The following is a 12,000-nucleotide window of genomic DNA, read 5'->3' on the forward strand; positions in this document are numbered from 1 at the left end:
TGGTCCCACTGTATCTACAGTAGCTAACTCAGTGCTCTGCACCTAACAGGCCCTCGATAAATCCTTGTGGAATGAAAAAAATCATCTTATTTCATTATTACAACAACCCTGGAGGTATATGTTAATAGCCCCATTTTACAGATGAGTAGACAGACCCAGAGAGGTTAAGTGACTTGCTCAAGGTCGAAGAGCCAGTGAACAGCAAAGTGGGGATTTGAACTCAGGTCTGTATGACTCAAACTCCATGATACTACACTACATTATTCTGCTTCCCGGCATCCTGACATCACACTGATGACAGAATAAGATAAGCAATATCCTGCTCATCCCAGTGGTGGTACCCAGTCACCAAGTGTGGGCCTGGCACTCAAAACTTGCCATACCCAGGCCTTGGGGCTTAGCCACAAAGAGAAGCCCAGAAGCCAGCCAGTAAGAAGGATTTGCTGAGTTTAAGAAGGCTGAGTAAGCTCGTTGGGCTTGAAGGGCTCCTCTTCTCCTTCTGTGATAGGCAGGCCTGCCTATACCTCATCAAGCAACCATCTCATGCTTTTGTGACAGGCGTCACTTTGCTTTGGCAGCGCTGTCTGCCAGTATGCCCAGCATTGGAGAGCCAGCAGGAGAGGATGTCACTGTGTGTGTGTGTGTGTGTGTGTGTGTGTGTGTGTGTGACGCAGCAGTCTCATGTTGGTGTCCTGATGACAGTTTTTCATTTCCTCTGGCTGGCACTTTTAGTTTCTATTCATTACCCCTCCCCTCCTTCTCTTCCTCCTTCTCTTCTTTGTTAAAATCCTATATTTTGAATCAGCTGAGAGTCTCCTGGGGGTGCGGATGGTGGTGTCAGCTCCTAGTGATTCATCTAGCTGATAATTAGAGCTCTGGAAAATCCAAAACTCTTTCCTGTCAGAGTCAGGGCTTCCGGAATTCCTAGGCTTTTCCCTTTGTCAGAGAGGAGAGCTTTGGGGGCTTTGGTCTGGCTTCTTTGTGCCTTTCTGTCATCCACTTCATCAGAGCTCTGTAACTGAGGTGAGTATAAGCAACCTTACTCACTTGGTCCTGTGAGCAGCTGTTTCCACACTCACTGAATACTCACAGTGATCCCACGAAGTGTTATCCCTATTTTGACAGATGGGGAAGGTTGAGGAACTTACACTCATCACTCAGCCTGTAAGGAACGCAGTAAGGATTCAAATCCAATCTTTTCAGAATCTGCCTGAGTTGGTTCAGATCACAGCCTTGCCATAATAAATTGTATGTCTTTGGGCAGATTTCTTCCCGTCTCCAAGATCTAGATTCTTCATCTGTAAATAGACTCCAAACCTGATGTCTCTAAAATGCTTGTGACACAACAGTGGGAGCTGTTTTGATTACTATTGTTATTCAGCCCCATCAGCTCAGTGGACACCAGGCATTCAGACAGACAAAAGATGGACATGGGAGGAGGCAGCCAGATTCATACACCAGCTCTCATGTGCTCCCACTGCCTGTGCGGAGATGACAAGTGCACATACATGTAAGTGCTGGACTACATGCCCTAGTAAAACCCAGCAATGCACACAGGCTTGGACATGTATGGCCACACATGGATGCAGAGTGACCCAGGAGACAGCTGGCAAGACACCTGGGAGTCTTGCAACAAGCACCCTGGGCTCACACCTCTGAGACAAAGGAGTGACGGCCATGGTCGCTGGTGCTGCCACTGGTCCCTTTTAGCTGCTTCTGCATGCCAGGGGAGGGAAGCCAGGCTCTCAGAGGGCCCCAGTGAGTCACCAGCCTGATGCAATCAATCCCTTTAAAGGGCTCATCTGCTGGTGCAAGAAGCTGATTCATGGAGGGCGTGGTTGCAAGAGGAGGAGGAGGAGAAAGGGACCGAAACTGTAACAGGAGGGGCTGGGGCTAGGTAGCTGGAATCGTTAGAACTCTTTACTCTAAACCTCCCTGGTCAAGACTTCAGGGATCTTCAGGTTGAAGCAGGGTTTCAACAAAAGCGAGGGGCCCCGAGGGAAAGGAATTGTGAGGGTTACGACAGGAATTTCTGTAATTTAATCAGTCAAACCGCTGCGCTCTCAGCACAGAACTCCAGAAACCGAGAGATGGGGATCTAGGAAGAGCCATTTTTCTGATAAATACACTACAACTGGGCGACCTTCCAACTGTTGGAGACTCCTAACCCGGCAGGGCGAAACTGGAGGGTACGCGAGGTGGCTTGGAGTCGGGGCGGGGGCGGTGCCTCAGGCCCAGCCTCTCCGCAGACTTAGATAAGCGGTAAGTACCGCCTCTTTAGCGTCTCAGCCTCCAATCGTTTTCGCAGGTCTCGGCCCGGACCCCACCCTCAACCAATCCGCAATTGGAATCTGGCCTCCTGCCTGTAGGCTTCCGCCCATCGTCAAGATGGTGCCCAATCTCAATGCCGTGAGGTCGTAGACACGGGCGAGGGGCGGGGCCCGGAGAGAGGGCGGGGCTGCGGCTAGGGCCAGGAGGAGGGGGCGGTGCGTCACTTCCGTTGTCAGGTGGCGGCGCCGCAGCCATGGAGGGAGGCGGCGGCGGCGGCGGCGGTGGCTGCTCCGGCTGCTGCGCTGGGAGGCGGCGGTGAGCGGCTCCCACGCCCCCGGCCCGGCCCCGGCCCCCCGGGACGGAGCTCCGAGCAGTCCCGGCTCCGGGCTACGGACTATGGGCGAGCAGCGCTGAGCACCGGGGGAAGGTGAGGACAGGGGGTCTAGGAACCGGGAGCCGGGCGGGGGGTGCGGGTTTTCTGGGCGGGCCTCAGCGGCCGTGGCGATGGGACCGTGGTGACAGCCCGAGGCCGTCTGGCTGTGACAAAAATGGCAACAACAAATGCCCCGTCTTCTGCTAGGGTCTGCCGTTCCCGGGCGACGGGGGTGGGAGCGCGCCGGAGACTGGGGGCCACGGGGAGCCTCAGTCCCGCAGAAGCCCTTGGAGGTGGGCACTGCCAGTCTTGCCCGGAGTCACTCCGTCAGTAAATGAAGGCACCGGCGTTTGAATCAGCCAGGTTTTTCCACGAGACAGCTTCTGCCTATCCATGCTTCCCTCCTGATCCGAGAGTGACTTGAAAGTTAGAACGAGTCCCCAGGGAGAGCCAGCCAGGGCTTCCTTCAGGAGCCCTCACCCGTTGGCACGGGCACTATCGCTGCTGGGGAATTTTCGCCTCCTGGGCGGGTCAGGTGCGGGTCAGAGCTACCTGCTTGCTAGTGCTACGTTTTGGTCGGCCTTTTCCAAGGAGAGAGCCTGCTGCTGTGGTCAGTTTCACCTGCCTTGCCGGGTCAGGCCCGCCCATTCCCACGCCGCTTGGCCTCACCTTCCAGCGGATTGGTGGGGGAGTTGGGATTCCCGACGCCGAGTTCTCTGCCCACCCCCACTCCGTAGGTTTGATGCCGGTTTGTTGGCGGAAGGAAGAGATGACAGCCGCCTTCTGTGGTAGGATAGACTTTGCTCTGTTTTAAGTCACCGGAGGAAACCGGTTGGCTTTGCTTGGTTTTGAGAGCAGTGGGGAAGAGGGTAGTCACTCTGGGCTGGGCGCCTTTACCTCTTGGCTTAGCTTTCATGAGATAAGAAAGAGCAGAATATGTAATTGTTTGTAAACAGTGCTTGTGAGCTGCTCCAGCGCTGTAATGGCCCTGCAGTGCTAGTTGTTTGTGAGTTAGATCTAGACAGTCTGGAGATAGATAGCCCTCATTCATTCATTCATTCATTCCCCACATGACAACAGTATCCTTGCCTGGAGAGGCAAGTACCCTGTATTATAGTGGTTAAGAATGGGCTTCGGAGGCCCTGGCCAGGTAGCTCAATTGATTAGAGTGTTCTCCCTATATGCCAAGGTTGTGGGTTCGATCTTCAGTCAGGGCACATACAAGAATCAGCCAATGAATACATAAATAAGTGGAACACCAAATCAATGTTTCTGTCCCTCTCTCCCCCTTCCTGTCTCTGTCTCTGTCTCTCTCTTTCTCTCAAAAATAAATAAATAATTTTTTTTTAAAGTGAGCTTTGGAGCCAGATTCCCTGAGTTCAAATTCTGGCACCGCAGCTTTCTAGCTGTGTGACCTTGGGCACATTGTTTAACCTCTCTGTGCCTCAGTGTTCTCATTTCTAAAACAGGAGTGATAACACAAAGTTGTTAGAAAGATTTACAAATTTAACACACATATGCCCTGGCTGGTTTGGCTCAGCGGTTAGAGTATTGGCCCTTGGACCAAAGGGTCACGGGTTCGATTCCTGGTCAAAGGTACGTACTCGGTTGCAGGTTCTATCTCCGGCCCCAGTTGGGGTCGTGTGGGAAGCAGCCAATTGATGTGTCTCTCTCACATCGATGTTTCCCTCCCTCCCTCCCTCCCTTTTAGTCTATCTAAAAATCAATGGAAAAATATCCTCGAGTGAGGATTAACAACAAAAAAATGTCAACACATGTCTACTACATAATGAGTTCAGAAAATGTTAACTATTATTCTTATTTCAAGAAGCTTATGATCTGGTAAAGGGAGACTAACCTGTTTACAGATAGTTGCAGTGTGGTCTAAAAAAGCGAGTAACAGCAGGAACAAGAGGGCTGTGGGAGCCCAGCAGAGGAAGCTGCTAGTACAGCCTGGGTATGGGGAGGGTCCTGGAAAGGTTTGGCTGAAGTGATGATGTGGGAGCTGTGTCTAGAAGGATGGGAAGACTTAGCCAGGTGAGATTGAAACAGCAAGGTGTTCTATTTAGAGAGAGACAAGTACACTCAGTTTATTCCAGAAACCTAGCTTGTTCCATAAGGCGATATGAAAGCCGACATGGTGCAAGGTAAGGCAGTATAGATTAACAAGGGAACACCACATTAATAATTTGGGACTTTGTGCCAAGGGCCATGGAGAGCCATGAAAAGATTTGAGGCAGAGGAGTGTCATAATTGGATCTAGTTTTAGAACTGTCTCCCCTGAGTCCCAACAGAAAAGGAAGAGGAGAGACTAAAGGGCTGGAGACCTCTCTTCAGGGGCTATTGCAGGCCTCTAAGAAAGGAGAATTGGTGCTAGGGTGGCGGGTGTTTGCTGAGAAAGCACTGTATGCAACCAGTGGCAGGTGACAGGCCCCCTAATTGCCCTGGACTGCTCTGCCTAGCGCAGAAGTGCCTGACACATGTGCCCCTCTCTTCTGGGATTGCAGGTTGCTAGGGCAACTAGAGAGTTGAGGCAGTCTTCTCAGAAGGCCAGTTGTAGGGGGTCCTGCATTTGCTCTCTTGTGCCTCTAATTTGACCTTTTGGGAAGGCAGCAGCTTGTAGTGATTAAGAGCCTGCTGGGTTCTAATCCCAGCCCTGCCAGTCACTAGAGGTTACTTATTCTCTCTATGCCCAGCTTTCTCAACTGTGAAATGGGGACAGTTAGAGCCCCTCCCTGGTAGAGCAGTTGTGAGGATTAAGTAAAATGTGGCAGGTTGAGCATTTAACACACACCTCATTGTTATTACAGGCTGTAGGAAAGAACTTCAAGAATTAGTCGATGCAGTTAGTAGCAACTAGAACGGTGTCCCATTGAGCTGTCAAGTGTCCTAAGGGATCTCAAAATCACGGAATGTTATTGTATTCATTCTGAAAAGGAAATCTGTGGGGAACTTACCCAATCTGTATAGGAGCTTGACTCTTTAAAAGAACCTTTTTTTAGCCTGGCCAGTGTGGCTTAATGGATTGAGCAGTTGTCCCAAGGTTTGAGAGGGCCCGGTTCGATTCCCAGTCAGGGCACATGCCCAGTTTGCTGGCTCACTCCCCAGTAGGGGGCGTGCAAGAGGCAGTCGATTGATGTTTTTCTCTAAAAAAAAAATCAATAAAAACTTTTTTTAAAAATAGAAGAACCATTTAAAAAAAAAAAAAAAGAGCCCTGGCCAGTTTGGGTCAGCGGTTAGAGCGTCGGCCTGTGGTCCGGAGAGACCCGGGTTCGGTTCCCGCTAAGGGCACGTACTTCGGTTGCAGTTTGTCCCCGGCCCTGGTTGGTCGTGCGGGTGGCAGCCACTCGATGTGTCCCTTCACGTCGATGTTTCTCTCTCTCTCCCCTTCCTCTCTCTCCCTCCCACTCTATCTGTACAAAAAATGGAAAAATATCCTCGGGTGAGGATTAAAAGAAAAAGAAGAAGAAGTAGGAATGCTGAAGAGAAAAAAAAATGTTTTAAAGTAGGAGAAAAAGTATTTAGAGGTTCTTCCTTGTTTGTCCCTATCAGTGACCTTAGTCTGGTGTCTGAATTGGCGTGTGTGGTGGCTCAAAATCCAGAACCTGAGTTCCACACCCATGAGCTCCCATGTGTTGCTGTGGATGTGCTGAGTAGGGCTTCGGGGAGTGAGAGGGGCAGAAGGAGAACAGAGAGGTAGGCAGCAGGAACAAAGCAAGCAAGCCCCTAACCAATTAATGCTTGCATAGAGTTTGGCAAGTCTCTCATGAAGTCTGTGCAGCATGTAATGGGAACCCAGAGGAAGGACTGATCCCCCTGGAAGAAGAGGAGAGATTGGGGAGAACTTTGGAGCATCCTTAGAGCTTAGGTCTTGAAGGGTGAATAGAGTTTTCTGAGGGCTCTGGAAGCACTCCAAACAGGGGAGCAGCAGGGCACAGGCCTGGCTGTGTGTGCACTTTAGAGGTTCTAGCACAGGGTGTAAAGACACCTGGCTACAGGACATGCTAGAGAAGTAGGACCAGTGCTAAAATGCTGTTGGTGATGGGATGCTTTAAGTGGAGGAAACATTAGACTTGCATTTTCCCAAGAGCCCTCTGGCTATGGGTGGAAGATGGATTGGGGAGAGAGTGAGTCTGGAGTCCCTGTAGGAGGCTGTTACAGTAATCAACGCAAGGGCTAATAGGAGCTTGGATCAGGGCAGAGGCAGTTGAGATGGAGAGGAAAGGCAGAGAACAGGGCTGTTTTGGGGGAAATCAACTAGACTCTGGGAGTGTTTGGAATTGATGGTTAAGGGAGGAGCAGCAATGGCAGGTGACTCTGAGGTTCCTGGTTTGGGTGACAAAGTGAATGATAGTGTAGAGATAGGATGGCTGGAAGAAGACAATGACCAGTGAGATCCGCCAGCTCCATTCAGTAAGCCCTGTGCACAGGACAGGATCAGTTTTGAAGTCTGCGGCACCCTGTCTGGCTTGGGCCAGGCTTCCCTCTGGTTTTGCCTAAGTCAGTGCCTGAGAGAAGGCAGCTTCTCTTCCTTCACCTTTCCTCTGTCCTGATTTTCCCAGGGAGGTGAATTTCTTCAATGTTTCAGAAACTCAAGTGACTGAGTCTAAAACACTCCCATCGTTTCTGCAGCTTTCAAATGGCCCTAAAGAGCAAGCGACAGACTGATGGGGTCTTGCACAGCAGCTACCCTCTGGGAGGGATGGCTTTCCCAGGTCCCTGGAGATCTTATCTAGAAAGAGACCCTGAGATTGCTGTTTACTCCAGAGGCTGGTCAGCTCTCAGTCCCTCTTCTCAGGAAGGAGAGGTATCAACCAGAGGCTACCTAGGACCCACTCCGAACCATAAGGGAAGTGCCCTTATCGCCTTGAGCTCAAGGGGAGTGCGGAGCTAGACCTGGATGGAGTTGGGCTGTGGAGAGGGATGTGCTGGTAGGCAAGGCTTCAGACAGGCTCTTTGGAATTGCAGAGCTCTTCAGATTTGTCTTTGTATTTGTGGTGTGGAACAGAAAGTGGCCTAAATTAGAGCATTTCTTTCTCCTCCACCTGCTCAGGTGGGACTGTGTTTTTTGAAGGTGACCCAGCCCACAGCAGCCCTGTATATCCTCTGGATCTGTAATCAATATCCCCAAAGAGGGAAAAGGATGCTGTTGCTGGCTTTGATTTACTTATTCTGTTAGAGATGGTTCCTCTTTAGTACATCTGGATCATTTGAGGCTACAGTGTGTCATCTTGCGTGTAATTTATTCAGTAAGTTCTCTACTGATGTAGGTAGGTTATTTTCTGTCTTTGCTCTCCAAACAAAGCTGAAGTGACAATCTTTATACATGTGATCTTGCCCAGCTTAGATATCTGCAGGATAAGTTCTAAAAGAGGGATTGTTGCTTCAAAGAGTACTTTTTCTTTATTGATTGATTTTAGAGAGAGGAAGGGAGGGAGAGAGAGATAGAAACATCGATGAGAGAGAGATAGAAACATCGATGAGAGAGAACATCGATTGGCCACCTCCTGCATGCCCCCCACTGGGGGTTTGGCCCACAACCTGGGCATGTGCTCTGACCAGAAATCAAACCGGTGACCTCTTGGTGCATGGGTCGACGTTCAACCACCGAGCCACATCATCTGGGCTCAAAGAGTTCTTTATTATTATTATTATTGGTTAAAATTTTTCTAGTACACACACACCCCTCTCTTATAAGGATTCTTAAGAGCTTATTTGAGGCAAACTAACGACAATTTCCGGGAGGCAAAATCTGAGTGGATTGAGAAAATGCTCCCTAGACCTCCTTTGAATAAACTAAAGCAGCCTGCTTTTCCCCCAGCAAGCAAAAGTACTCCTTCTGGGTTGAGGTCTTCCTTCCTGACTGCCCAGTAGTGGTCATCCTCTTTTGGCTAATGGCAGTCTGTCTTGGATGTGTGAGTCTAGACTCCCTGGTATGGCGCTACACAGGCCTGATCATTCAAAGAAACTCGAGTTCTTGGAAAGCATAAAGGTATAGCAAGACTGAGAAGGGCTCTTGTCATTCAGAATGAAGCTGTTTCCTCTGAATATGTATATATACTGTCATCTACTTGGCAAAAGAAATAGAGGATCTCTAGCCTTTAGGGAGTCTGTGACCCAAGGGACCAGACAGAAGAGAAAGTGGCCTGGACGTTGCCATGGGAATTGTCAAGAGCAGGACTGGTGTGCCTGTCATTTGTCTTTGGGTTTAGGGCAGAGCTAGTTTGAGGTGTGAAGAGGGAACAGCAGGTGCTTCTAGGGAGAGGCTTGGATTCATCTCCCTGAGATACCTTGGGACTGGTGGAGCTCAAACTTCTTTGGAGCTTTTGAAACCCACTGCTGGCATCTGCCAAGTTTGGGGAGCAAGAGTCCTGCTCCTTTTGCAAAAAGGAGCTCCTGGCATTACTGTGTTTGAGACAAGTTCCAGGGGGTGTGTTCTATACTGACTCCTCTCCCAAGGTGGTCTCTCCTAAAGGAACAGAAGGAAAACAGCCCAAAATAAGGATCCCCACCATCTTCCAGGTCCTTGGCTAAGTACTGTGCAATACATATTGAATGCTTCTCTCATTTAAGGAAGAAAGGGTTATTTTTCTTACAGAGGAGAACCCCCCAGGCTCAGAGCAGTTAAGTTTCTTCTGAATATGTATCTACACTGTCATCTACCCAAATGGGATCATATTATACAAATAGTACTGCTTTTTGCCTTTTTTTTTTTTAATGTAATGTGTCATGGACATCTTTACCTATCAGCAGGTGTGGCTTTAGTCTTAAAGGCTGTGTAGTAGTCCACTGTCTGGATGGAACATGATATAGGGAACCAGTCCCCTCTGGGTGGACATTTAGGTTGTTTCCTGTTTGAGGTGTGTGTGTGTGTGTGTGTGTGTGTGTGTGTGTTTTGATTTTTGTGGTTTTGTCTTTTGTGATTTATTTTTACTGCTACACATAGACTCCCTCAAGCAATTAATCTTTGTGCATTTGTGTGAGTATATTTTTAGGATAAATCTCTAGGACTGGCAGGCTGGACCCAAGGTGTGTGCTGCATGTCTTCTGTGCACCTGTTGGGCCTGTGCAGGGGTTCTCAAGTGGACAAGGCCCCAGGCCCTGTCCCCAGGAGTTCACCCTCTCGAGAGACTCAGGCAAGCAGACGTGCCATGAGTGTGCGCTTGCCAATGCATGGACAGTATCTGTCACGGAGGCTTGTGCCCCTCGGGACTGGCCATGGCTGGTCCCCCAGGCTCAGAGCAGGTGAAGCCCTCATGTCGGCCCACTGAGTGGCTCTCTGATGGCCCTGCCTGCCATCTGCCTCTGTAGTCTTGTCCCTCCGAGCAGCCTCAGCCAGCAGCATTCAGTAAAACTGCAGAAAGTGAACTGTATTGTTCATTGTCAAAGTTGTGAAATTTAATTGAATTGAATTTTTGATAGAGGCAGTTAAGGAAAGGCAGTTTGCTGGCCCCGGTCCTAATTGCCTTTCTCACAGGATGACTGTAGTGATTTCTGCCGTTAAAAACAGTTTAAAGAGAGAGAATCACGTGCACCTGGGCCAGGCCTGGGCTTTCCTGCTGTCACTCTGGAAATCTGGGATAGGAGGAAACTTAGCATTTGTCTAGTGCCTCCCACACTCTTACTCCCAGCAGTCCTCAGGGAACCCTGTGTGGAGCATCACTGCCCTCCTCTAGGTGGGAGACCAAGGAGCAAGAGAAACACATGCCCAGATCACACAGTGGACACCAAGATGGTCCTCAGACTCTACCAGCCCCTCTTTAGTTGCTTGCTGCATTCTCCTTGCCTGATTTGGACCATTGTGAGTGGCAAGAACCTGAAGTCCACATGGGACCCTGTGGCAGGCCTTGTTACTGGGCTGAGTCACTGCACAAGGCAATAACTGATAGTCTGAGCTGAGGGACCCCTATTATGTGTTCATGTCAGGGCCCCCTAGTTGCAGGAGGCTGGCATGATAGGGAGGGCTGTCAGTGACTCAGCCTGCCATCACTGTGCATGGCAGAAGCCCCCCCACCCCCAGCAGAGCCAAGAGGTCACCAGGAATGTCTCCCAAGCCAGTGTGCTTCATTGTTTCCCCAGGCTGCTTCTCTGGATGGGAGATACCAGGGCAGCACAGCTCAAGAAAGAGCTATTAAGTCTGTCCCTTCCTCCTCTGACACCCACACAGTGACGGATTATTTGTTGTCACATCAGCTGCTTCCGGAGGCCCCTGGGAGGGGTAAGCTGGGTGCAGGGCTGGTGATGCTGCCCTGGATTCTGCTTTGGTGGCTTTTGTGTTTTTATTATTATTATTGTTGTTGTTGTTGCTGTTGTTGTTAATCCTCACCCGAGGATATTTTTCCATTGATTTTTTTTAGGAGGGAAGAAGGGAGGGAGGGGGGGGGGAGAGAGAGAGAGAGAGAAAGAAAGAGATATCTCTTTGTGAAAGAGATACATTGATTGGTTGTCTTCTTCACAACTCCTACTAGGGCTAGGATCGAACCTGCAACCCAGGTACTTGCCCTTGACTGGACTTGAACCTGTGACCTTTTGGTCCTCAGGCTGAAATTCTAACCACTGAACCAAACTGGCCAGGGCTGATCTAGTGGCTTTTAGAGTGGCTGCTGGTGAAGGCCTGTGACCCATCTGCAGGAACTGGTTTCTTACACCATTTATCTTCTTCTCAGAGGGATCTATGGGACCTCCTCTGTGCACAGCCCTGGAGCCTTTTCTTCCAGAACCCTCTGAAACACATCTTCGTAGTCACAAGCCTTTAGCCTCCAGTCTGTCCCCCCAGCCTTCATGGAGGCCACAGAGAAGCCCAGTGGAGACTCCTTGGGGCAGTGGGTAAAGATGGACATCACTGATTATGTAATCTCCTTGTGTGTAATCTTGTCTCCTGGAGGAGACTAGAGCTGGACCACAAGCTGCAGGCACTGGGCTTCCTGTGAGCAGGGGTCTTCAGGCCCCTGCAGGCCCGCAGGACCGCTGCATTCAGTACCCTGTAGTCCTGAGAGAAAAGGCAGTGACAGGACAGAGGGGGAGCAGCTGGGCACAGGGCCCTCTTTCTGACTGCCCCTCCCACTTCCCACTGGGCTGAGTCACTTCCTCTCTGGCTGCTGCAGGTACTCTCCCACATGCCTGCAGCAGGGCTTCGGGGGTGGGGTTCACCCTGTACAACAGGGGGGACTCTGGTTAGACACAGCGGTTCCCTCGGTACCCCTGAGGCAGTGAAGCACGGCCTTTAAGAATGATGTGATGTTATATATTCTTGACAATTGGCGCTATACATATCCTGCATTTGAAAAAGGAACAAAATCATCACGCTGTTATGGAACAGTGAAGATGACAGCACAGGCATGAATCTTTGTCATCAG

General features: G+C 50.1%; 1 protein-coding gene across 1 annotated transcript in view; it reads left to right on the plus strand.

Annotated features, from left to right (window-relative positions):
* Positions 1-2,587: 2,587 nt before the first annotated feature.
* Positions 2,588-12,000, plus strand: part of STK40 (serine/threonine kinase 40) — a 40,299-nt gene continuing 30,886 nt past the window's right edge. The window contains exon 1 of the mRNA XM_036255746.1: positions 2,588-2,698. The gene's annotated coding sequence lies outside the window, so the exon portion shown is untranslated. The remainder of the gene's footprint in view (positions 2,699-12,000) is intronic.

The sequence above is a fragment of the Molossus molossus genome, unplaced genomic scaffold (genome assembly GCF_014108415.1).
Source record: "Molossus molossus isolate mMolMol1 unplaced genomic scaffold, mMolMol1.p scaffold_m16_p_12, whole genome shotgun sequence".
Classification (NCBI taxonomy): Eukaryota; Metazoa; Chordata; class Mammalia; order Chiroptera; family Molossidae; genus Molossus; species Molossus molossus.